The sequence below is a fragment of the Oncorhynchus gorbuscha genome, linkage group LG09 (assembly GCF_021184085.1).
Source record: "Oncorhynchus gorbuscha isolate QuinsamMale2020 ecotype Even-year linkage group LG09, OgorEven_v1.0, whole genome shotgun sequence".
Lineage (NCBI taxonomy): Eukaryota > Metazoa > Chordata > Actinopteri > Salmoniformes > Salmonidae > Oncorhynchus > Oncorhynchus gorbuscha.
The window spans coordinates 41,900,572-41,927,222 of NC_060181.1; the positions used below are offsets into that span (position 1 = coordinate 41,900,572).

The 26,651-nt window shown below is 42.9% G+C and overlaps 1 long non-coding RNA gene across 1 annotated transcript; it reads left to right on the forward strand.

The window, feature by feature from the left end:
* The first annotated feature begins 13,467 nt into the window (after positions 1-13,467).
* Positions 13,468-21,963, forward strand: LOC124042822. The gene is made up of 5 exons (XR_006840208.1): positions 13,468-13,714; positions 16,691-16,819; positions 20,790-20,941; positions 21,073-21,435; positions 21,906-21,963. It is a non-coding gene; the product is annotated as an uncharacterized LOC124042822 (long non-coding RNA).
* Positions 21,964-26,651: the final 4,688 nt, after the last annotated feature.

The window sequence follows — 26,651 nt, forward strand, 5'->3', positions numbered from 1 at the left end:
GGTCCAGCCGAACGTCAGACGAAAAGTTCAAAAATTTCCGTTACAGACCGTAGAAACTTGTCAAACTAAATATAGAATCAATCTTTAGGATGTTTTTATCATAAATCTTCAATAATGTTCCAACCGGATAATTCCTATGTCTGTAGAAAAGCAATGGAACGAGAGCTAACTCTCTCGTGCCTGTGGCACCCTGCCAGACACCTGGCTCAATCCCCTCTCATTTGCCCCACTTCACAGTAGAGTCCTCAAACAAAGTTCTAAAGACTGTTGACATCTAGTGGAAGCCTTAGGAAGTGCAATATGACCCCATGTACACTGTATATTGGAATGGCAAAGAGTTGAAAAACTACAAACCTCAGATTTCCCACTTCCTGGTTGGATTTCTCTCAGGTTTTTGCCTGCCATATGAGTTCTGTTATACTCACAGACATCATTCAAACAGTTTTAGAAACTTCAAAGTGCTTTCTATCCAATACTACTAATAATATGCATATATTAGCATCTGGGACAGAGTAGCAGACTATGCAGCTGATACAGTTCAACCGACAATAAAAACATATTTAATCCTCAAAAAGAAAGGACCTAGGCACTCTTCATATGATTAATTACAATGCTTTTCTTTGTATGGTGTATTGAATAAAACAAAAAAGTTATGTTACAACTCTGTCGCATTTCGGCTGCATGGCCTTCATCAGGGAGTACAAAGATATGATAATACACAGTCTTCTTTTGAATAAAGCATTTTCCCATCCACCCTGATTGAAGAGGGTGTGGTTACAGAATAGTTAATAGTCAATAGTCATTGGACATCACCCAGTAAACAATAATATACATTCAAAGGTAAATCTTTGTTTCATTGACCATGTCAGACAAATAAAGGCATTTTATTTAATTATATGAAAAGAGCCTTGGTCCTTACTTTTTGATGGATTTTACCAAGAGCGCCATTGCTACTGGTCTTCAGTCTTTTTGGGCACAGTTTTCCACGACCAGACACATTCCTTTATCTCCTTCTTCACGGTTCTTCAACGGGACTATCAAAACAGATGTCCCAAAATGAATCAGTTACAGGTTTGACAAGGGTTAATCGAGCCCTGGAAACTAACTCTGGTCATAAAATTCATAACATGCAAGTCTACTGAAAATCGCTACATCAAGTATTGACATCGACGCACACAATTCCAAGTCATTCCCTTGTTCATTGTAGCAGATTCTGAAATCCAAAACCTTCCCGGTGGTCTCTGTAGAATTGTCAAGATTAGGTGTTAGGTCATGCATTTTTGGTTAATGGCTCTTTCTTCCAAAATGAAGGAATCATTGTTTTCCTCCAAATGTGCAAAGCAATTTTTTAAAGGGGGAGGGGGGACATGATCCATATCAACTTCATGTACTTCAGAGATTTGTTACACTTGTGTTGGACCTGTACCATTTGTAAAATAAATCTGCACCCCTCATGAAATAAACAATGTTATTTTAAAAATCCAAGATGCTATTGCGACACCGATGACTGCCTGTGAACTGGTCTGAAAACACCAAAAGGTCAACGATCCTCAATCTTACATTCTTTACTTTTGCAAAGAAAGTGGTTGCTATTGGTTGCTATTGGTTTTTAAGAGTAATATATATTCCTGTCTGGCTATGGGGAGAAAACCCACAAGAATGTTGCGCTAGAGTAATGTTGGGTTGCATCAGCTAGGAGTAAAAAAACTCCTGTTTGGTTTAAGCAAAATAAATGGAAAGGAACTCACGTATAAACAGAGGTGAGGTTAGGGACCCAAAATACCCCCCTCCATCTTGAAGAACTCAATATATGTTCATCATGACAGATGGTTTGTGGTAGTGGAAATGACAGCTGTTTTAGAATGGTGCGTGAGCGAGGTGAGGCGTGGCTACTCTTTCCAATGCTAGCGAAGTCCAAATCAGACCCTGGGCTGCCCCTCTATAATGACCTTGAGTCAAGTTTTAGGGCTCCGCTGTGACACATTACTGTAACTTATTATATCCAAGATATACTTTACATTACAAAGCATGAATTGACTGGTATGGGGGGGGGTGTTGTCTGTTTTCTTTGCTTTTCACTGAATATGATCGATGAAGCATGAAACAATGAAAATGCCAATGTTGTTAGGTGGAAATGTACAAGTGACTGTACATTTCAAAATCTATTACACATCGATGTTGATACAAAAATAATGGATTATGTGTTGAACTATACGGCTCCCTCCAACTCAACAAAAAAAATACACTGCTCAAAAGAATAAAGGGAACACTTAAACAACACAATGTAACTCTAAGTCAATCACACTTCTGTGAAATCAAACTGCCCACTTAGGAAGCAACACTGATTGACAAATGGAATAGACAACAGGTGGAAATTATAGGCAATTAGCAAGACACCCCCAATAAAGGAGTGGTTCTGCAGGGGGTGACTACAGACCACTTCTCAGTTCCTATGCTTCCTGGCTGATGTTTTGGTCATTTTTGAATGCTGGCGGTGCTTTCACTCTAGTGGTAGCATGAGACGGAGTCTACAACCCACACAAGTGGCTCAGGTAGTGCAGCTCATCCAGGATGGCACATGAATGCGAGCTGTGGCAAGAAGGTTTGCTGTGTCTGTCAGCGTAGTGTCCAGAGCATGGAGGCGCTACCAGGAGACAGGCAAGTACATCAGGAGACGTGGAGGAGGCCGTAGGAGGGCACCAACCCAGCAGCAGGACCGCTACCTCCGACTTTGTGCAAGAAGGAGCAGGAGGAGCACTGCCAGAGCCCTGCAAAATGACCTCCAGCAGGCCACAAATGTGCATGTGTCTGCTCAAACGGTCAGAAACAGACTCCATGAGGGTGGTATGAGGGCCCAACGTCCACAGGTGGGGGTTGTGCTTACAGCCCAACACCGTGCAGGACGTTTGGCATTTGCCAGAGAACACCAAGATGGGCAAATTCACCACTGGCGCCCTGTGCTCTTCACAGATGAAAGCAGGTTCACACTGAGCACACGTGACAGACGTGACAGTCTGGAGACGCCGTGGAGAACGTTCTGCTGCCTGCAACATCCTCCAGCATGACCAGTTTGGCGGTGGGTCAGTCATGGTGTGGGGTGGCATTTCTTTGGGGGGCCGCACAGCCCTCCATGTGCTCGCCAGAGGTAGCCTGACTGCCATTAGGTACCGAGATGAGATCCTCAGACCCCTTGTGAGACCATATGCTGGTGCGGTTGGCCCTGGGTTCCTCCTAATGCAAGACAATGCTAGACCTCATGTGGCTGGAGTGTGTCAGCAGTTCCTGCAAGAGGAAGGCATTGATGCTATGGACTGGCCCGCCTGTTCCCCAGACCTGAATCCAATTGAGCACATCTGGGACATCATCTGGTCACCACAGAATGTCCAGGAGTTTTAGGATGCTTTAGTCCAGGTCTGGGAGGAGATCCCTCAGGAGACCATCCGCCACCTCATCAGGAGCATGCCCAGGTGTTGTAGGGAGGTCATACAGGCACGTGGAGACCACACACACTACTGAGCCTCATTTTGACTTGTTTTAAGGACATTACATCAAAGTTGGATAAGCCTGTAGTGTGGTTTTCCACTTTAATTTTGAGTGTGACTCCAAATCCAGACCTCTGTGGGTTGATAAATTTGATTTCCATTGATAATTTTTGTGTGATTTTGTTGTCAACACATTCAACTATGTAAATAAAAAAGTACTTAATAAGAATATTTCATTCATTCAGATCTAGGATGTGTTATTTTAGTGTTCCCTTTATTTTTTTGAGCAGTGTATATGTGCTGCACGCTTGGACACGAAGGATGAAAAGCATGCGGCTGATTATGAAATGCTCTGGACCTGACAGAGACCCTGGCGTGGCCGCAGATAACGAGGTGTGATGGCTGACAAAGACACACGCCCAGAGCAACACCTCTTTACAAGACCACATATTACAAAGGAGAAGCCCCTCATCCAAAGACAACCTCATGCTTCACTTAAAAACTGATTAGGCTGTTGCGCACACAATAACATCACCACAGGAATCAACTGGGCTTCAATGATATGATACTCCCCCACTTAACACACTGCTTGACTAGTTGGGCCCAAGCTTGCTGTACAACATTTAAAACCCATTCAGTCTGTCTACAAACAGGCTCTCAAAGTGCTTTATAGAAAGCCCAATAGCTATTCTCACTGTTACATCCTCAGAAAGCATGAGCTCCTGAGTTAGGAAAATCTTGTGCAATACACTGACGCATGTCTTGTATTCAAGATCCTAAATGGCCTGGCTCCACCCCATTAAGTACTTTTGTCAATCAGAAAAAAAACCTCTGTGAGAGCTTCCCATGTCTGAAACACACTGCAATCAGACACACATAACTGCACCACCTATCACACCTTCACAGAAAAGGACAATCAGATTGAACATAATGTGTTATCTGTTGTCTGTAGCTTGTGAGGTGTGGGAACACTGTTGGTTTTATGTACACTGAACAAAAATATAAACGCAACATGTGTTGGTTCCATGTCTCAGTTTCTAAAATAAAAAATTCCAGGAATGTTCCATTTGTACAATATTCTTATTGCTTTCAAATTTTCTGCACACATTTATTTACATCCCTGTTAGTGAGCATTTCTCATTTGCCAAGATAATCCATCCACCTGACAGGTGTGGCATATCAAGAAGCTGATAACCAGTTAAGCATTAGGGGGCGCTATTAAATTTTTTGGATGAAAAACGTTCCGCCCCATCCCAGATCCGGGATCGTGACTACAGCCTCAAGCTCATTACCATAACGCAAAATTAGCGATTTCTGAAAATGGCAAATTAAATGAAATAAATATGCCTATCCTCAAGCTTATCCTTTTCTTAACAATCCTGTCGTCTCAGATTTTCAAAATATGCTTTAGAACCAGAGAAAATCAATAATTTGTGTAAGAGTGGTGATAGCTAGCTTAGCATTTAGCGTTAGCATTTAGCACGCAACATTCACAAAAACCAGCAAAGGGATCAAATAAAATAATTTACCTTTGAAGAACTTCAGATGTTTCAATGAGGAGACTCTCAGTTACATAGCAGATGTCCAGTTTTTCCTGAAAGATGCTTGTGTAGGACACAACGTTCCGTTTTGTTACTATGCATTTGGCTACCGAAACTAACCGAAAATTCAGTCACCTAAACGTCAAACTTTTTTCCGAATTAACTCCATAATATCGACTGAAACATGGAAAACGTTGTTTGAATCAATCCTCAAGGTGTTTTGTCATATATCTCTTCATTGAAATCCCTTCCCTGGAAGCGTGCATTCTTCTCTGATTCGGATGGAAAAATACTGGTACCTGACTTTTGCGCACCAATTTCCACGCAGACACCGTGCGGGACACTTGGTAATTGTAGGCTCTTATGGTCAATCTTCCAATGATATGCCTACAAATACGTCACAATGCTGCAGACACCTGGGGGAAACGATAGGAAGTGTCCGTTCATTCCTGTCGCATTCACAGCCATATAAGGAGATCATGGAAAACGTGCCTCCAGAAATCCTATTGATTTCCTGGTCACTCAAACATCTTGGTTTTGCCTGTAGATTTTGTTCTATGGCACTCACAGTGAAAATCTTTACAGTTCTGGAAACGTCAGAGTGTCTTCTTTCCAAAACTATCAATTCCAAGCATAGTCGAGCATCTTTTCGTGACAAAATATTGCGCTTAAAACGGGCATGTCTTTTTATCCAAAAATGAAATACTGCCCCTAGAGTCTTAACAGGTTAAACAAGATATTTTGTCACGAAAAGTTGCTCTACTATGAGTATAATTGACAGCTTTTGATAGAAAACACTCTGACGTTTCCAAAACTGCAAAGATATTGTCTGTGAGTGCCACAGAACTGATGTTACAGGCGAAACCCAGATAAAAATCCAACCAGGAAGTGCCGCATTTTTTAAAACTGCCTCATGTCAATGATTCCTTATATGGCTGTGAATAAGCTACGAATGAGTTTACATTTTCCACGTATTCCCCAAGGTGTCTACAGCATTGTGACGTCTTTTTACGCATTTCCATTGAAGAATAGCCGTAAGGGACCATATATAGCAAGTGGTCACATGGTGTCTCCCGCAGAAAATCTTGCGTAAAATACTGAGGTAGCCATTTTTCCAATCGCTTCTTATGAGAAACCAATTGCCTCGACGGATATATTATCGAATATATTTGTTAAAAACACCTTGAGGATGGATCCTAAACAACGTTTGCCGTGTTTCTGTCGATATTATGGAGCTAATTTTGAAAAGAGTTTGGGGTTGTAGTGGTAGCATTTTCCGGTCGAGCCAAGCATGATGAACAAACGGGAGCTATTTCGCCTACAAAAATAATATTTTTGGAAAAAAGGAACATTTGCTATCTAACTGGGAGTCTCCTCAGTGAAAGCATCCAAAGTTCTTCAAAGGTAAATTATTTAATTTGGTTGCTTTTCTTATTTTTGTGAAAATGTTGCCTGCTGCCAGCAGAGCCTAGCATAGCATTATGCCATGATAAACTTACACAAATGCTTGTCTAGCGTTGGCTGTAACGCATATTTTAAAAATCTGAGATGACAGTGTTGTTAACAAAAGGCTAAGCTTGTGTTTGAATATATTTAATATTTACTTGCGATATTTGCGATTTTCATGAATAGGAAAAGTTTCTAGGGGTATTTATGTCTGCTGCGTTATGCTAATGCATTTGAGGCTATGATTACGATCCCGGATCCGGGATTGCTCTTCGCAAAAGGTTAAACAGCATGATCATTAAACAGATGCACCTTGTGCTGGGAACAATTAAAGGCCACGTTAAAATATGCAGTTTTCTCACACAACACAATGCCACAGATGTCTCAAGTTTTGATTGAGCGTGCAATTGGCATGCTGACTGCAGGAATGTCCACCAGAGCTGTTGTTCATTTCCCTACCATGATCCACCTCCAACGTCATTTTCTGCCGGGCCTGAATGCCAAGCGTCATGTCTGGAGGAAACCTGGCACCATCCCTATTGTGAAGCCTGGTAGTGGCCGCATCATGCTGTGGGGATGTTTTTCAGCGGCAGGGACTGAGAGACTAGTCAGGATCGAGGGGAAGATGAACGGAGCAAAGAACAGACAGATCCTTGATGAAAACCTGCTCCAGACCACTCAGGATCTCAGACAGGGGCGAAGGTTCACCTTCCAACAGGACAACAATTCTAAGCACGCAGCCAATACAATGCAAGAGTGGCTTTGGGACAGGTCTCTGAATGTCCTTGTGTGGCCCAGCCTGAGCCCAGACGTGAACCTGATCTAACATCTCTGGAGAGACCTGAAAATCGCTGTGCAGTGACACTCCCCATCCAACCTGGCAGAACTTGAGTGGATCTGCAGAGAAGAATGGGAGAAAATCCCCAAATACAGATGTGCCAAACAAGCATCGAAGAAGACTCGAGGCTGTAATCGCTTCCAAAGGTGCTTCAACAAAGTACTGAGTAAAGGGTCTGAATACTTGTGATATGTGATATTTGTTTATTATTATTTATTAACGAGCAAACATTTCTAAATACCCGTTTTTGCCTTGTCATTATAGGATAGGGGGGGGTGAGGGGGGGGGGATTTAATACATTTTAGAATACGCTGTAACGTAACAAATGTGGAAAAAGTCAAGGGGTCTAAATACTTTCCGAATGCACTGTATGTCCATGAAGGCAGGATAAAGTGACTAGGCATCAGGATAGATAATAATAAAGTATTTGAGGTAGATATGTACATGAACGCAGGGTAAAGTGACTAGGCATCGGGATAGATAATAATGAGGTATTTGAGGGAGATACTGTATGTACATGAAGGAAGGGTAAAGTAAATTGGCATCAGGATAGATAATAACAAGGTATTTGAGGTAGATATATACATGAAAGCAGGGTAAAGTGACTAGGCATCGGGATAGATAATAATACGGTATTTGAGGTAGATATGTACATGAAGACAGGGTAAAGTGACTAGGCATCAGGATAGATACTAATAAGGTATTAGAGGTAGATATGTAAATGAAGGCAGGGTAAAGTGACTAGGCATCGGGATAGATACTAATAAGGTATTAGAGGTAGATATGTAAATGAAGGCAGGGTAAAGTGACTAGGCATCGGGATAGATAATAACAAGGTACTTGAGGTAGATATTACTTTTTTTAAAATTATTATTATTTCACCTTTATTTAACCAGGTAGGCTAGTTGAGAACAAGTTCGGCAACTGTGACCTGGCCAAGATAAAGCAAAGCAGTGTGACACAGACAACAACACAGAGTTACACATGAAGTAAACAATAAACAAGTCAATAACACAATAAACAAGTCAATGACACAGTAGAAAAAAGAAAGTCTATATACAGTGTGTGCAAAAGGCATGAGGAGGTAGGCAATAAATAGGCCATAGGAGCGAATAATTACAATTTAGCAGATTAACACTGGAGTGATAAATGAGCAGATGATGATGTGCAAGTAGAGATACTGGTGTGCAAAAGAGCAGAAAAGTTAATAAAATAAAAACAGTATGGGGATGAGGTAGGTAGATTGGGTGGGCTATTTACAGATGGTCTATGTACAGCTGCAGCGATCGGTTAGCTGCTCAGATAGTTGATGCTTAAAATTGGTGAGGGAAATATAAGTCTCCAACTTCAGCGATTTTTGCAATTCGTTCCAGTCACTGGCAGCAGAGAACTGGAAGGAAAGGCAGCCAAATGAGGTGTTGGCTTTGGGGATGATCAGTGAGATTTACCTGCTGGAACGGGTGCTACGGGTGGGTGTTGTTATCGTGACCAGTGAACTGAGATAAGGCGGAGCTTTACCTAGCATAGACTTATAGATGACCTGGAGCCAGTGGGTCTGGCGACGAATATGTAGCGAGGGCCAGCCGACTAGAGCATTCAGATCGCAGTGGTGGGTGGTATAAGGTGATTTGGTAACAAAACGGATGGCACTGTGATAGACTGCATCCAGTTTGCTGAGTAGAGTATTGGAAGCTATTTTGTAGATGACATCGGCGAAGTCGAGGATCGGTAGGAGAGTCCGTTTTACTAGGGTAAGTTTGGCGGCGTGAGTGAAGGAGGCTTTGTTTGCGAATGAAGGCAGGGTAAATGAAGAATAGAGCAGCAACAACAAATGATAAGTGCAAAAGTGTGTGTGTGTGTGTGTGTGTGTGTGTGTGTGTGTGTGTGTGTGTGTGTGTGTGTGTGTGTGTGTGTGTGTGTGTGTGTGTGTGTGTGTGTGTGTGTGTGTGTGTGTGTGTGTGTGTGTGTGTGTGTGTGTGTGTGTGTGTGTGTGTGTGCTATCTAGACCCTGAAAGAGTTATTCGGCTGTCCCATATTAGAACCCTTTGAAGAACCATTTTTGGTTGCAGGTAGAACCCAAAAGTGTTCTACATGGAACCAAAAAGTGTTCTCCAATGGGGACAGCCAAAGATCCTATTTGGAACTCTTTGTTCTAAGACTGTGTTTTTGTGTTGTGTCGTTCTGTGTGTGTGTGGGGGGGTGTATATATAGCTCTATCAAGTTGATTGTTGATCGTTGTTAGACAGCCATTTTCAAGTCTTGCCATAGATTTTCAAACCAATTTAAGTAAAACAGTAACTAGGCCACTCAGGAACACTCAATTGTCGTCTTCATAAGCAACTCCAGTGTAGATTTGGCTTTTAGGGTACTGTCCTGCTGAAAGGTAAAATTGTTTCCCATTGTCTGAAAGTAGACTGAATCAGGTTTTCTTTTATGATTTTTCCTGTGTGTATAGCTGTATTCTGTCTATTTTTATCCTTAAAAACTGATGACAAGCAGACCCATAACATGGTGCAGCCACCACCATGCTTGAAAATATGAAGAGTATTACTCAGTGATGTGTTGTGTTGGATTTGCCACGGACATAATGCTTTGTATTCAGGACAAAAAGTTCATTTTGGCACAGTCAGCTGGTGGTTTACTAGTGTCACAGGGTTGCTGGTTCAAGCCCTGCTAGTGCTGCCCCCCCTACTTTGCTACATTGATATCATAAATGGGATAGACAGATCCCTGGGACTATCTTGGGCCTTTGTTGGACATTTTCCCCTCTCGGCATTAGGATGGGAGAGTCTACTGACCTAGTATTTCAGGGGAGGATTAGTATATTGTCTGTCTCAATAGTGAATGTGAAATACCTCTGTAGGATATTGGCATGGACTGACAGACTAGTCTCCTGCCCTGTTGGCTAAGATGGTTTGCTTTGACTTATTTACATATATTTTTGTGCAGAATGTTATAATAAGAATGGCAATAAATCAAAGATGTCAAGTAATTTGTCTGTGACTAGTAGATTTTAACCTACCTACCAATAACCTATTCATTTATGGTTGAGTAAATCCCCAATTTCCTTGTTGTGTTGTGCAAACTATTTGTTTTTGCTGGTGTAAAGATTGCGGATCTTCAACTCGGACACATTTTCTTTTTTAAATCGCTCTTTGCACTTCTTTACTTGAAGTTTATCAAAGTAACCCAATCTCTGGCTGGCCTGAGTTCTTTCTTCAGCTTTCCGTCTGCTGAGTGTCGCATACAAGCTGCTCATCTTCACTCTCCGCCTGGCTGTCAGAGGCAGCTCAACAATCCCCAACCCATTTGTGGCATGATGTGAACAGTACAAAACTCATGTTTCTACCAAAGTCTAATAGTTTTCAATGACTGTTTTGTATTGTCTGGAAACTGACTTGTAGAATTCGCTTGCAGTAGGTCTCTTGTTAAAAAAAGAGAAGGTGTGCAAGGTTATTAAGAGTTTTAATGGCAGGCTTTCTTTCATGATTTGTTATATTTTGACTCGAGCAAGATTGATCTTATTCATGATGTGGAAACTGCCTTCATTTTTTTTCTTCTTCCAAATAGTAAACAAACATGCCCCATTCCACAGGTTCAGAGTTAAAGGGCGGGATAATCCATGGTTTTCTTCTGAGCTGTTTTGTATTATTCACAAACGTAATCTAGCCTGGGCTTAAGTAAGGAAATCATGTTCTGATGCTGATTGGCTTCTTTTTAGACAGTTATGAAACAAGTGTTCTTTTCTTCTCAGGAAGGCCAAGTCTGAATATTTTATGTCTGTTACCACTGATAACCTGAATGACCCTAGACAGTTTGGAAGGCTATTAAGTCTATGTCTGGAAACAGTAATGTTAATGAATTACCGTCATGTGTATTGAAGGACTTTGTTGCTGTATATGACAAAAATGAACTGCTGAATTGTTTCAATGAGCACTTTGTATCATCTGGTAGGCTGTTTGATTCAGTGTCCTCTGTCTCTGTACAGCCCTGTGTAGATGAACCAGCGAGAGCTGGTCAAACGTTTAGCTTTTTGCCATTCTCAGTGCAGGAGGTACATAAAAAACTGAAATCCTCCGATCAGAGAAAGCCTGCAGGTCCTGATCTTGATCCCTGCTTTTTAAATCTGGCAGCTGATTTCATAGCTGAACCACTTACATATCTGTTCAATCTAACCCTGTAATGTAATGAAATTCCAAAGATCTGGAAATCAGCATTTGTCCGACCACTTTTAAAAGGGGGAGATCCAACTCTTTTAAATAATTATAGGCCAATATCAAAGCTGTCTCCCTTGGTGAAAATACTTGAAACCCTTGTGAGTGAACAGCTAAAATAGTTTTTACATACTAACTCTATTTTATCAATGTACTAATCGGGCTTCAGGAAGAAGCATAGCACAATTACAGCAGCCATGAAGGTTTTAAATGATATCACTGAAGCCCTTGACAAAAAACAGCACTGCGTCTCACTTTTTATTGATCTCTCTAAGGCTTTTGATACAGTTGATCATGCTATACTGAGGCAGAGATTGTCGAGTGTAGGTCTTTCGGAGTTTGCTATCTGTCTGATAGAACTCAGTGCACTCAATTTGATGGGCTCATGTATGGTAAATTGTCTGTCTGTAATGCTGTGCCCCAGGGCTCTGCACTTGGTCCCCACTTATTCACTATTTATATAAATAATTTAGACAAAAATGTGGAAAATGTGCAACTTCACTGTTATGCTGATGATACTGTTATTTATTCTTGTGCCTCATGTCTCACAAAAGCTTTCCAGAACATTCAAACTGCTTTTTATACTGTTCAACAACCCTGTCAAGGGTTATCCTCCATACTGACAAAACTAAACTAATGGTGTTTTCTAAAGCAATAAATAGATCTCTGAATCTTTCACCTATTACTATCTGTCATGGCAATGAGATTGAGACTGTAACCTCATATAAATATCTTGGAATTTTAATTGATGATGGCCTCTATTTTAAATTGCATATTCAACAACTTACAAAAAAATTGAAGCTGAAGTTGGGATTTTATTTTAGGAATAAGGCCTGTTTTTCTTTTGAAGCCAGAAGGAGGCTAGTATCAGGTACATTTATGTCTTTACTAGAATATGGGGATATTTTATATATGAATGCTTCCGCTCAGTGTTTGAGATCAATGTACACCCTTTACCTTGGCGCATTGAGATTTATTTTGGCGGCAGGTAGTCTAGTGGCTAGAGTGTTGGACTTGTAACTGAAAGGTTGCAAGATTAAATCCCCGAGCTGACAAGGTAAAAATTGGTTCTTCTGCCCCTGAACAACGGGATAGGGGGCAGCATTTTCACCTTTGGATAAATAGCGTGCCCAAATTCAACTTCCTACTACTCATCCCCAGAATACAAGGTATGCATATTATTAGTAGATTTGGATGGGAAACACTCTGAAGTTTCAAAAACTGTTTTAATCATGTCTGTGAGTATAACAGAACTTATGTAGCAGGCAAAACCCAGAGGTCACTGTCTGTTCAATGATTTTTCATTGGGAAACCAGATTTCTAAGGGACTTGTTTGCAGTTCCTACCGCTTCCACTGGATGTCATAAGTCTTTAGAAATTGTTTGAGGTTATTCCTTTGTGTAATGAAGAAGTACGGCCATCTGAATGAGTGTCACGTTATGTGCACTTTTTGAGAGAGGCGCATGACTCGAAAAGTAGCATCAGTTTGGGGCAGTATTTTGATGTTTGGATGAAAAACATACCCATATTAAACTGCCTATTTCGCAGGGCCAGAATCTAGAATATGCATATAATTGTCAGATTATGATAGAAAACACTGTCAAAATATTGTCTGTGAGTATAACAGAACTGATATTGCAGGCAAAAACCTGAGGAAATTCAAACCAGGAAGTGGCCTCTATTATGAAAGCTCTATGTTCCATAGCCTCCCTTCGCTCCATTTAAAGGGATATCAACCAGATTCCTTTTCCTATGACTTCCCCATGGTGTGAACAGTCTTTAGACATAGTTTCAGGCTTTTATTTTGAAAAATGAGCGAGAAAGATCACATGTCGTCATTGTGTGGCTGGGTGCCAACAGCATTTTGTATGCGCAACAGCTTGGTGCAGCCATTTTCTCTCTCTCTACTATTGAAGAAGCTACTTTCCCGGTTGATATATTATCGATTATATATTGTAAAAACAACCTGAGGATTGATTATAAAAAAAACGTTTGAAATGTTTCTACGAACATTACGGCTACTATTTGGAATTTTCGTCTGCGATGTCGTTAACGCTCGAGCCTGTTGATTTCTGAACATAACGCGCCAACCAAATGGAGGTATTTTGGATATAAAAATCATCTTTATGGAACAAAAGGAACACTTATTGTGTAACTGGGAGTCTCCTGAGTGCAAACATCCAAAGATCAAAGGTAAGCGATTAAATTGATTGCTTTTCTGACTTTCGTGACTAATCTACTTGGCTGCTAGCTGTTTGTAATATTTTGTCTACTGAGAGAGATATGCTTACATAAACGCTTGGTATGCTTTCGCCGAAAAGCTTTATTAAAATCTGACACGCCAGGTGGATTAACAAGCTACGCTGTGTTTTGCTATAAAGCACTTGTGATTTCATGAAAATTAAATATTTTAGTAATTTAATTTGAATTTGGCGCTCTGCAATTCAGCAGTGGTTGACGAAAATGATCCCACTAACGGGATGGGTTCTTAATTTCCTGTTTTATAATTTTGTTATACTCTTGTGAATTCTATGTTTTTTACTAGATTACTTGTAGTTTTTCATGTTGTCTGTCTTGAAAAAGATATTTCAAATCTCAATGAGGCCTTCCTGGTTAAATAAAGGTTTAATCAATTTATAAAATAACGAATGAACACCACTAGATGGCAACAGCAATGACAGGAATATGGTAGTCACTGAGTGCACAAAACCTTAGGGACACCTACTCTTTCCATGACATAGACAGGACACAGGTTAGAAAGAAGAATTTTTAAGCCTTGAGACAATTGAGACATGGATTGTGTATATATTTTTTTAAGTATGCAAATTCTTATTTTCAATGACAAAATTTTTAATATTTAAGTGCCTTTGAATGGGGTATGGTAGTAATGTAGGTGCCATGTGCCCCGGGTTTGTGTGTCAAGAACGGCAACGCTGCTGGGCTTTTCACACTCAACAGTTTCTTGTGTGTATCCACCACCCAAAGGACATCCAGCCAACTTGACACAACTGTGGTAAACATTCGGAGTCAACATGGACCAGCAACACTGTGGAACGCTTTCGACACATTGTAGCCATATCCGATGAATTGAGGCTGTTCTGAGGGCAAAAGTGGGTGCAACTCAATATTAGGAAGGTGTTTCTAATGTTTTGTACATTCAATGTTTATTTGATTTATTTCACCTTTATTTAACCAGGTTGGCAAGTTGAGAACAAGTTCTCACCTACAATTGCAACCTGGCCAAGATAAAGCAAAGCAGTTCGACACATACAACAACACATGGAGTAAAACAAACATACAGTCAATAATACAGTATAAAAATAAGTCTATATATAATGTGAGCAAATGAGGTGAGATAAGGGAGATAAAGGAAAAAAATGCCATGGTAGCGAAGTAAATACAATATAGCAAGTAAAACACTGGAATGGTAGATGCAGTGGAAGAATGTGCAAAGTAGAAATAATGGGGTGCAAAGGAGCAAAATAAATAAATACAGTAGGGGGTAGTTGTTTGGGCTAAATTATAGATGGGCTATGTACAGGTGCAGTAATCTGTGAGCTGCTTTGACAGCTGGTGCTTAAAGCTAGTGAGGGAGATAAGTGTTTCCAGTTTCAGAGATGTTTGTAGTTCGTTCCAGTCATTGGCAGCAGAGAACTGGAAGGAGAGGCAGCCAAAGGAGGAATTGGCTTTGGGGGTGACCAGAGAGATATATGTAGTGTAGTCATATATGTAGTGTAGTCATTAGTGCACCACTAATGTTTTCATCTACTGGTGTTGATTAACTTGGATATTCACATGACTTACTATTATTATGCATATCAGAATGTATTTGCTTGTAACAGAGCGTAAATGGTAGTTGATTGAAAAATCAACAGACTTTCTATTCTCTAAAAAGACTTTGCCTTAATGCATATATAAGCCCAGTTCATTTTCATACAAGAGTCATTTTACATCAAATATAAAGGAAAAAAATACTGTTAATAAAAAACAATGATGGCTTTTTTGTTTTATTTCCAATATTGAAAAGGACTGGAATTGGCCAGTTAACCACACAGTTAAATACATGCACAAAATGCTCCTCTTTCACTAAAAGCGGCAGGTAGCCCAGGGGTTAGAGTGTTCGGCCAGTAACCTAAAGGTTACTGAATTAAATCCCCAAGGTAAAAATCTGTCGTTCTGCCCCTGAACAAGGCTGTTCCCCTGTAGGCCATCATTGTAAATCAGAATTTGTTCTTAGCTGACTTGCCAAGTTAAATAAATGATGGTTGTGATTTTCACTTTTTAAATTAACTTTTTACTTTAACTCCCGTGTGTGGGCGTGGGCACGGGTGGCATGGGCACAGGTGGGCGTGGGCACAGATGGGCCTGGTACTGTGATGGGGAACATAAGGGTCTGAAGGCAAAGGTACAAGCCGTTGCACCACACGTAATAGTCACTCATTGTGTTATACACAGTGAAGCTCTTGCTTCCAAGGCTCTCGATAAATGAGCTTAGTAGCGTGCTTCAAATAGCAATACAAATTGTGAACTTCTTAAAAAGGTACACCTCATGAATACGAGACTATTTGCTGTTCTGTGCAGGGTAATGGCATCTGAGCACAAAAGCAAATGATCATTCATCACATCCGAGGATTTATTGGACATTTCAGGAGTCACTTTAAAGAGGAGAGACACAAAAAAAACACTTCTGGAATAAACAAGCGTTCATTGCCACCACCGCTGGCAGCAACCTGTCATCGGAGCTAGAGGATTCTCTCCTGGACCTATCCAGTGACAGGACCCTTCACACAGGCTTTTGCCTCAACCCCGCTGGATTTATTCTGCCGTTCAATTGCAGGAGAATTCCCGGGATTATCTGACATTGCATTGCATAAACCGATTCCTTTTGGATCAAGCAACCTCTGTGAACACTTTTGCAGCACTTACCTTAAAAACGGTTATCCGTGTCAAGCATAGCGCTCAAAATTTAAATGCTGTGTTCCCAGCACCGGGCTCATTCATTGGAGTGAGTACAGATGGATTAAGAATAGGTTTATGGATGGAGAGATTCTGGAAATGACCAATGTAAATGGCCAAATAAAATAGTATGAAGTGAAATGCAAACGAATACATCTATGGTAATCTAAGGTAATTGATCACGGCCCCTTCCTGTGTTTGTGAATGTATCAGTTTCCTCAGGGCAATGACTAGAGGTCATCATTTGGTGACACTGCCCCGGTGTCCAGGCAGACCGAGGGAGAGAGACCCTCACCTCGGCTCCAGCCCCATCCTCACCCGCCAGCAGCTCATCTGCCTGAGGTAAGCAGTGTGACATCACACACACGCTGTAAGTAAAACCTCTCAAGGACACAGAGAAACTGCAAAGTGAAAACACGTGAAGACAGCAGGTGTGAAATTGTGGGTAAACTGGAGAATGTGTTTTGTGTGTGTGTATATGCCAGACATGAGCACTCACTCACACTCCCTTGATCCGTCTCTCCGTCCCAGGCGACCAAACCTCAGCAACAGCTGCTACTGTACATGAACTCCACCCTGCAGTGTCTGTTTGCCTTGAAAGCCTTCTTCCAGGACTTCTGCAAGCTTGCATTCTCAGCAGGTGCCCTCACACACACACACACACACACACACACACACACACACACACACACACACACACACACACACACACACACACACACACACACACACACACACACACACACACACACACACACACACACACACACACACACACACACACACACCACACACTTGGATGTCTTGCCTCTTGCGACTTTGCAATTCTGCTTATTGCCACACGCTCTCCTTACGCACACAGATGAGGTGAGCAAGACATTTAAACGTGTTAACCCTCGCAAGGCTGCAGGCCCAGACGGCATCCCCAGCCGCGCCCTCAGAGCATGCGCAGACCAGCTGGCCGGTGTGTTTACGGACATATTCAATCAATCCCTATACCAGTCTGCTGTTCCCACATGCTTCAAGAGGGCCACCATTGTTCCTGTTCCCAAGAAAGCTAAGGTAACTGAGCTAAACGACTACCGCCCCGTAGCACTCACTTCCGTCATCATGAAGTGCTTTGAGAGACTAGTCAAGGACCATATCACCTCCACCCTACCTGACACCCTAGACCCACTCCAATTTGCTTACCGCCCAAATAGGTCCACAGACGATGCAATCTCAACCACACTGCACACTGCCCTAACCCACCTGGACAAGAGGAATACCTATTTGAGAATGCTGTTCATCGACTACAGCTCGGCATTCAACACCATAGTACCCTCCAAGCTCGTCATCAAGCTCGAGACCCTGGGTCTCGACCCCGCCCTGTGCAACTGGGTACTGGACTTCCTGACGGGCCGCCCCCAGGTGGTGAGGGTAGGCAACAACATCTCCTCCCCGCTGATCCTCAACACGGGGGCCCCACAAGGGTGCGTTCTGAGCCCTCTCCTGTACTCCCTGTTCACCCACGACTGCGTGGCCACGCACGCCTCCAACTCAATCATCAAGTTTGCGGACGACACAACAGTGGTAGGCTTGATTACCAACAACGACGAGACGGCCTACAGGGAGGAGGTGAGGGCCCTCGGAGTGTGGTGTCAGGAAAATAACCTCACACTCAACGTCAACAAAACTAAGGAGATGATTGTGGACTTCAGGAAACAGCAGAGGGAACACCCCCTATCCACATCGATGGAACAGTAGTGGAGAGGGTAGCTAGTTTTAAGTTCCTCGGCATACACATCACAGACAAACTGAATTGGTCCACTCACACTGACAGCGTCGTGAAGAAGGCGCAGCAGCGCCTATTCAACCTCAGGAGGCTGAAGAAATTCGGCTTGTCACCAAAAGCACTCACAAACTTCTACAGATGCACAATCGAGAGCATCCTGGCGGGCTGTATCACCGCCTGGTACGGCAACTACTCCGCCCTCAACCGTAAGGCTCTCCAGAGGGTAGTGAGGACTGCACAACGCATCACCGGGGGCAAACTACCTGCCCTCCAGGACACCTACACCACCCGTTGTTACAGGAAGGCCATAAAGATCATCAAGGACATCAACCACCCGAACCACTGCCTGTTCACCCCGCTATCATCCAGAAGGCGAGGTCAGTACAGGTGCATCAAAGCTGGGACCGAGAGACTGAAAAACAGCTTCTATCTCAAGGCCATCAGACTGTTAAACAGCCACCACTAACACTGAGTGGCTGCTGCCAACACACTGTCATTGACACTGACCCAACTAATAATAATGTGAATTGATGGGAAATGATGTAAATATATCACTAGCCACTTTAAACAATGCTACCTTATATAATGTTACTTACCCTACATTATTCATCTCATATGCATATGTATATACTGTACTCTACATCATCGACTGCATCCTTATGTAACACATGTATCACTAGCCACTTTAACTATGCCACTTTGTTTACTTTGTCTACACACTCATCTCATATGTATATACTGTACTCGATACCATCTACTGTATGCTGCTCTGTACCATCACTCATTCATATATCCTTATGTACATGTTCCTTATCCCCTTACACTGTGTATAAGACAGTAGTTTTGGAATTGTTAGTTAGATTACTTGTTGGTTATCACTGCATTGTCGGAACTAGAAGCACAAGCATTTCGCTACACTCGCATTAACATCTGCTAACCATGTGTATGTGACAAATAAAATTTGATTTGATTTGATTTGATTTGACCAACAGTTTTTGTGACAAAAACTATCGGTAGAGTTGAAACGCGAAGGAAACACATTGAACTTTAGATTTGTATTCGGTACATGACAACATAAGCGAAAAAGTATGTTTTGTGTGCCCTAACGTCATCACGCACTGACTTTTATCTGCAACGTCAGTTTAGTGGAAACACCACTGGTGGTAAAATATGCAGATTTTCTTTATGCATATTTTTGAATATTCGCATGACAATCTGTCACCAATTGGATGGAAACCTCTACCTTTGTCGAGGAAAGTGTTACTTGCAATGATATATGGTTGTTTTACCTACCTTAGATTAGGGCTGGGCCAAATACCATATTTAACTATATACCGGTATTGATGCACGGACCGGTTTGGGTTTTTACTTTACATTCTACAACAGTATTTGAATGTTTGGTTCGTTAAATGTGATATGCCGTGCGTAACACCCATTTTTATCATTTACTCTGCTACTTGAGTCATCTCTTTCGTCTCTCTCTCTCTCCGTGCTGCTTTCCACACAGACCTAGCCCCGCAACCTCAAGGAGCGCATTTATTGTTGCTCGACCACAAGACACTTGCGCTCAGTCTGCATAGTCAATGCAACACCTGCAACAATGTAGATGACAACGATGCTGTTTCCACTTTGCGTCTAAATATAAATCCACAAGGGTTCTATAATTACACTATTAGGTTGTGTTTCTTACATCTGCAAAGAGCTAGTTTGTGTTTCCTTAGCAAGTTTTGGCTAAATCATGTTAGCCGCTAATGCTAATTGCTAGTTAGCTAGCTACACAGCCTGATACCAGTGATGGTGTAGGCCTAAATCAGCATGTTGTTTGTGCAGCAGCATCTTCTAAATCAAAAATGATTACGCGAAGCATGAATATATTTGCTACATGAAGTAGCTAAGTTCCCTAAAAAACACTGACCAACACTTTGGTTCCTACCCTGTTACAATAACTCCTGCCTGGCATTTTCATTCGTTGTCATGTCAAACAACACTGTATTCAAATGGCCCACTATTATATTCAAACTATAGAATTATAATAATCATTATGTTTCCATGATTCCAAAACAGTGTTTTGATCTAGTGAAATTGCAATTGCAACATTTGGTAAAAAGCAAGGCCTCAATTTGTTTTCCCATATCGTGCAGCCTATGTAGCAGTGCGGAAAGGATCTCAAATGAGTGCAGAAAATGCAGAAATTGATGATTGCAGAAATACTTTTTCGGTTCAATTTTAATTGAACAGTATAGAACAATCACAATGGAGAAAGACCCATTGAAATCACTTAGAATGGATGTGTTGCCACCCTAGAGTCACGCTCTACTCATAAAGCAAATTTCTCATTTTTATTATTTAAAAACATCAGATACCATCATACCGTCAATGTTTTTTAAAAAAATACAATGATGTTGACTTGCCTAGTTAAAAAATAAATAATAATGAAGATATGATATTTTGGCCATATTGCCCCGCCCTACCGCCCTAGCTGAATGTATGTCGCTCTGGATAGAGCGGCTGCTAAATGACCAAAATGTAAATGTTTAGGACACTCACGAGTTCATGAGCACCTTGCTGGGTCAGATGGCATCTCTAGCCCCGGTGCTGCAGAAGGTGGCGGCAGCAATGGATGGGACCTACACCTGCCCGGTGGAGACCCACTTCGGGATCCAAATGCTCAGCACCAGGATCTGCAGCAGGTTAAATCTACACTCACAAACAGAGGGGACAAAATGCACATAAACACACTAACACATATGCACTGTAGATCTCTTGTTTTGGTCTCTATGTGTCTGTAACTGTGTGTGTTTCTCCTGTTTTTTGTATTCAGGCTGTGGAAAGCAGACGACACCCAGCTGTCTACGGAAGTGGTGCCTGGTGGCTCAGTGAAAGCCAGCCTCCAGCTCTACCAAAGAAATAAGTGGCACTCCAATACATTAAATAGTGTTAAGATGGTAGGATACAGGTCATGTCTAGTGCTTAATCTATTTTGATAGTTTGGGCCAACCCTTAACTGCATTGTTTTCGAAAGAATTGCGCTTCCATTTGGTTATTTACAGTGTAATGTGAAATGTGTCAGATTAGTGTTTCCTCTCTACATACCTCCTCTGCTGTAGGAGGAAGAGCTGTCGTTTAGGTGTGACTGTAGGGGGAAGGCTTCTGGTCAGCGCTGGTCTTTCCAGTCCCTGTAACAGTGAGTGAGCTCTGCACTGTTGTCTGTCATCTTGAGATACAGTACCTGTCTGCATGTACAATACAGTCGATTTGATATGGTTTATTGTCAAAATACTCAGCTATGAAGTTGTTCATCTCCAAAATGCTCCACTTTACTTTACAGTTGTCCTGGCATTGTAGTCAAAGCTGAGGTGTCTTCTCTCTCCTTCTCTTTAACCTTCTCTGCTCTGCCCCTCTCCCTCTCTCGCTCCACCTCTCTGTGTGCATTGTCCTGGTCCTCCACTTGAAGAGGTTCAACTAGGTAAACCAACTAGGTAAACCTCAATCAAGATGGAGGACAAGATCCATAGAAGAATTAAAGAATAATCAGGAAAATGTCATAGTGCAAGTTTCAGATAAATAAGTCTGAATTTTTCTAAAATATTGTGTTTAATGAGTAAATGTGTTGTGTATGTATGTGTATAGCTGTATTTCTGTTGTTGTTTTCAGGGTGGATCCAAGTACATGCTGGTCAGTCTACTGAGCCACATCCGCTCCTCTACATCCTCAGGTAAGATACACACCCTACACACACAGAAACACTTGTGGGCAGGGGCGGAGCCAGCAGTTTGATGCTGATTGACATCTCATTTCACCTCTTGTTGAAAGAAGCATTTATTTTGACGTTCGGCGGCGCATTTTTCAAATCGAGGACGAGGAAGAGAGAATATTAACGTTGGTTGCGAGACACAGAAGAATAAGAATAACACACAGAAGAAGAGAGAATATTTCCACAGCTCCACGAGCTCTTTTCGCAATTGGTGAAAGCATCATATTTGAAGTAAGTTTTAAGGTTTAGCAGCGGGTTTGGGTATCCTGAACAACTTTTACCAAAGTGTAAGTTAACGTTAGACCTTTGACTCCATTAACAGACAGTTAATCAGATAAGAGAGATCGGTTCCCAATTTAGCCTAACAGTATGTTTATCTGTGCTAGTAATACACACATATACAGTGCAGTGTTGTAAGTCACAGTGTTACTGTGTTGTAAGTCACAGTAGGCTACAGCTGTCAGTGTTCAGCAAGTTAACATTCGGCCATTTGAAATCCATTAACTCAGTTAGATTTTGGTGCTTGAACTCAAAACGAACAATTGTTATTATCAATCTGTTAACGTTACTGAAAAGATTACCACAATTTGCAGATAGCCTGTTTGCTATCGTAAAGGTGTAAGAAATTATAGCTAGCTAAGTTACTTACTGCAGAGTAGGGCTAGCCATGATCTAATTAAACTCAGCAAAAAAAAAGAAACGTTCTCTCACTGTCAACTGCGTTTCAGCAAACTTAATGTGTAAATATTTGAACATAACTATGAACATAATATATGAACATAACAAGATTCAGCAAGTGAGACAAAACACTGAACAAGTTCCACAGACATGTGACCAACAGAAATGGAATAATGTGTCCCAGAACAAAGGGTGGTTCAAAATTAAAAGTAACCGTCAGTATCTGGTGTGGCCACCAGCTGCATTAAGTACTGCAGTGCATCTCCTCCTCATGGACTGCACCAGATTTGCCAGTTCTTGCTGTGAGATGTTACCCTACTCTTCCACCAAGGCACCTGCAAGTTCCCGGACATTTCTGTGGGGAATGGCCCTAGCCCTCACCCTCTGATCCAACACGTGCTTGAGATCCGGGCTCTTCGCTGGCCATGGCAGAACACTGGCATTCCTGTCTGGCAGGAAATCACTCACAGAACGAGCAATATGGCTGGTGGCATTGTCATGCTGGAGGGTCATGTCAGGAAGAGTACCACATGAGGGAGGAGGATGTCATTGCCTGCAATGACAATAAGCTCAGTCCGATGATGCTGTGACATACCGCCCCTGACCATGACGGACCCTCCACCTCCAAATTGATCCCGCTCCAGAGTACAGGCCTCTGTGTAACGCGGATAAACGCAAATCCGACCATCACCCCTGGTGAGTCAAAACCGCGACTCAGTGAAAAGATTGCCAGTCCTGTCTGGACCAACGAAGGTGGGTTTGTGCCCATAGGCAACGTTGTTGCCGGTGATGTCTGGTGTGGACCTGCCTTTACAACAGGCCTACAAGCCCTCAGTCCAGCCTCTCTCAGCCTATTGTGGACAGTCTGAGAGCTGATGGAGGGATTGTGCGTTCCTGGTGTAGCTCGGGCAGTTGGTGTTGTCATCCTGTACCTGTCCCGCTGGTGTGATATTCAATTGTACCAATCCTGTGCAGATGTTGCTACACGTGGTCTGCCACTGCGAGGACAATCAGTTGTCCATCCTGTCTCCCTGTAGTGCTCTCTTAGTCGTCTCACAGTATGGACATTGCAATTTATTGCCCTGGCCACATCTGCAGTCCTCATGCATCCTTGCAGCATGCCTAAGGCACGTTCACACAGATGAGCAGGGACCCTGGGCATATTTCTTTTGGTGTTTTTCAGAGTCAGTAGAAAGGCCTCTTTAGTGTCCTAAGTATTCATAACTGTGACCTTAATTACCTACTGTCTGTAAGCTGTTAGTGTCTTAACGACTGTTCCACAGGTGCATGTTCATTAATTGTTGATGGTTCATTGAACAAGCATGGGAAACAGAAATCCCTTATTTACATAAGTATTCAGACCCTTTGTTATGTGACTCGATATTGAGCTCAGGTGCATCCTGTTTCCATTGATCATTTACATTTACATTTAAGTCATTTAGCAGACGCTCTTATCCAGAGCGACTTACAAATTGGTGCATTCACCTTATGACATCCAGTGGAACAGCCACTTTACAATAGTGCATCTAAATATTTTAAGGGGGGTGAGAAGGATTACTTTATCCTATCCTAAGTATTCCTTAAAGAGGTGGGGTTTCAGGTGTCTCCGGAAGGTGGTGATTGACTCCGCTGTCCTGGCGTCGTGAGGGAGTTTGTTCCACCATTGGGGAGCCAGAGCAGCGAACAGTTTTGACTGAGCTGAGCGGGAACTGTACTTCCTCAGTGGTAGGGAGGCGAGCAGGCCAGAGGTGGATGAACGCAGTGCCCTTATTTGGGTGTAGGGCCTGATCAGAGCCTGGAGGTACTGAGGTGCCGTTCCCCTCACAGCTCCGTAGGCAAGCACCATGGTCTTGTAGCGGATGCGAGCTTCAACTGGAAGCCAGTGGAGAGAGCGGAGGAGCGGGGTGACGTGAGAGAACTTGGGAAGGTTGAACACTAGACGGGCTGCGGCGTTCTGGATGAGTTGTAGGGGTTTAATGGCACAGGCAGGGAGCCCAGCCAACAGCGAGTTGCAGTAATCCAGACGGGAGATGACAAGTGCCTGGATTAGGACCTGCGCCGCTTCCTGTGTGAGGCAGGGTCGTACTCTGCGGATGTTGTAGAGCATGAACCTACAGGAACGGGCCACCGCCTTGATGTTAGTTGAGAACGACAGGGTGTTGTCCAGGATCACGCCAAGGTTCTTAGCGCTCTGGGAGGAGGACACAATGGAGTTGTCAACCGTGATGGCGAGATCATGGAACGGGCAGTCCTTCCCCGGGAGGAAGAGCAGCTCCGTCTTGCCGAAGTTCAGCTTGAGGTGGTGATCCGTCATCCACACTGATATGTCTGCCAGACATGCAGAGATGCGATTCGCCACCTGGTCATCAGAAGGGGGAAAGGAGAAGATTAATTGTGTGTCGTCTGCATAGCAATGATAGGAGAGACCATGTGAGGTTATGACAGAGCCAAGTGACTTGGTGTATAGCGAGAATAGGAGAGGGCTGCCCGGAGCCCTGTTCTGTGAGCTCGCAATGAGTCGTCAAGCCACGGAGCGGGAGGGGAGGACCGAGCCGGCCTAGAAGATAGGGGACATAGAGAGTCAAAGGATGCAGAAAGGGAGGAGAGGAGGGTTGAGGAGGCAGAATCAGGAGATAGGTTGGAGAAGGTTTGAGCAGAGGGAAGAGATGATAGGATGGAAGAGGAGAGAGTAGCGGGGGAGAGAGAGCGAAGGTTGGGACGGCGCGATACCATCCGAGTAGGGGCAGTGTGGGAAGTGTTGGATGAGAGCGAGAGGGAAAAGGATACAAGGTAGTGGTCGGAGACTTGGAGGGGAGTTGCAATGAGGTTAGTGGAAGAACAGCATCTAGTAAAGATGAGGTCGAGCGTATTGCCTGCCTTGTGAGTAGGGGGGGAAGGTGAGAGGGTGAGGTCAAAAGAGGAGAGGAGTGGAAAGAAGGAGGCAGAGAGGAATGAGTCAAAGGTAGACGTGGGGAGATTAAAGTCGCCCAGAACTGTGAGAGGTGAGCCGTCCTCAGGAAAGGAGCTTATCAATGCATCAAGCTCATTGATGAACTCTCCGAGGGGACCTGGAGGACGATAAATGATAAGGATGTTAAGCTTGAAAGGGCTGGTAACTGTGACAGCATGAAATTCAAAGGAGGCGATAGACAGATGGGTAAGGGGAGAAAGAGAGAATGACCACTTGGGAGAGATAAGGATCCCGATGCCACCACCCCGCTGACCAGAAGCTCTCGGGGTGTGCGAGAACACGTGGGCGGACGAAGAGAGAGCAGTAGGAGTAGCAGTGTTATCTGTGGTGATCCATGTTTCTGTCAGTGCCAAGAAGTTGAGGGACTGGAGGGAGGCATAGGCTGAGATGAACTCTGCCTTGTTGGCCGCAGATCGGCAGTTCCAGAGGCTACCGGAGACCTGGAACACCACGTGGGTCGTGCGCGCTGGGACCACCAGATTAGGGTGGCAGCGGCCACGCGGTGTGGAGCGTTTGTATGATCTGTGCAGAGAGGAGAGAACAGGGATAGACAGACACATAGTTGACAGGCTACAGAAGAGGCTACGCTAATGCAAGGAGATTGGAATGACAAGTGGACTACACGTCTCGAATGTTTAGAAAGTTAAGCTTACGTAGCAAGAATCTTATTGACTAAAATGATTAAAATGATACAGTACTGCTGAAGTAGGCTAGCTGGCAGTGGCTGCGTTGTTGACTTTTTAGGCTAGCTGGCAGTGGCTGCGTTGTTGACACTACACTAATCAAGTCGTTCCGTTGAGTGTAATAGTTTCTACAGAGCTGCTATTCGGGGGCTAGCTGGCTAGCTAGCAGTGTTGATTACGTTACGTTGCGTTAAAAGAACGACAATAGCTGGCTAGCTAACCTAGAAAATCGCTCTAGACTACACAATTATCTTTGATACACAGACGGCTATGTAGCTAGCTATGTAGCTAGCTACGATCAAACAAATCAAACC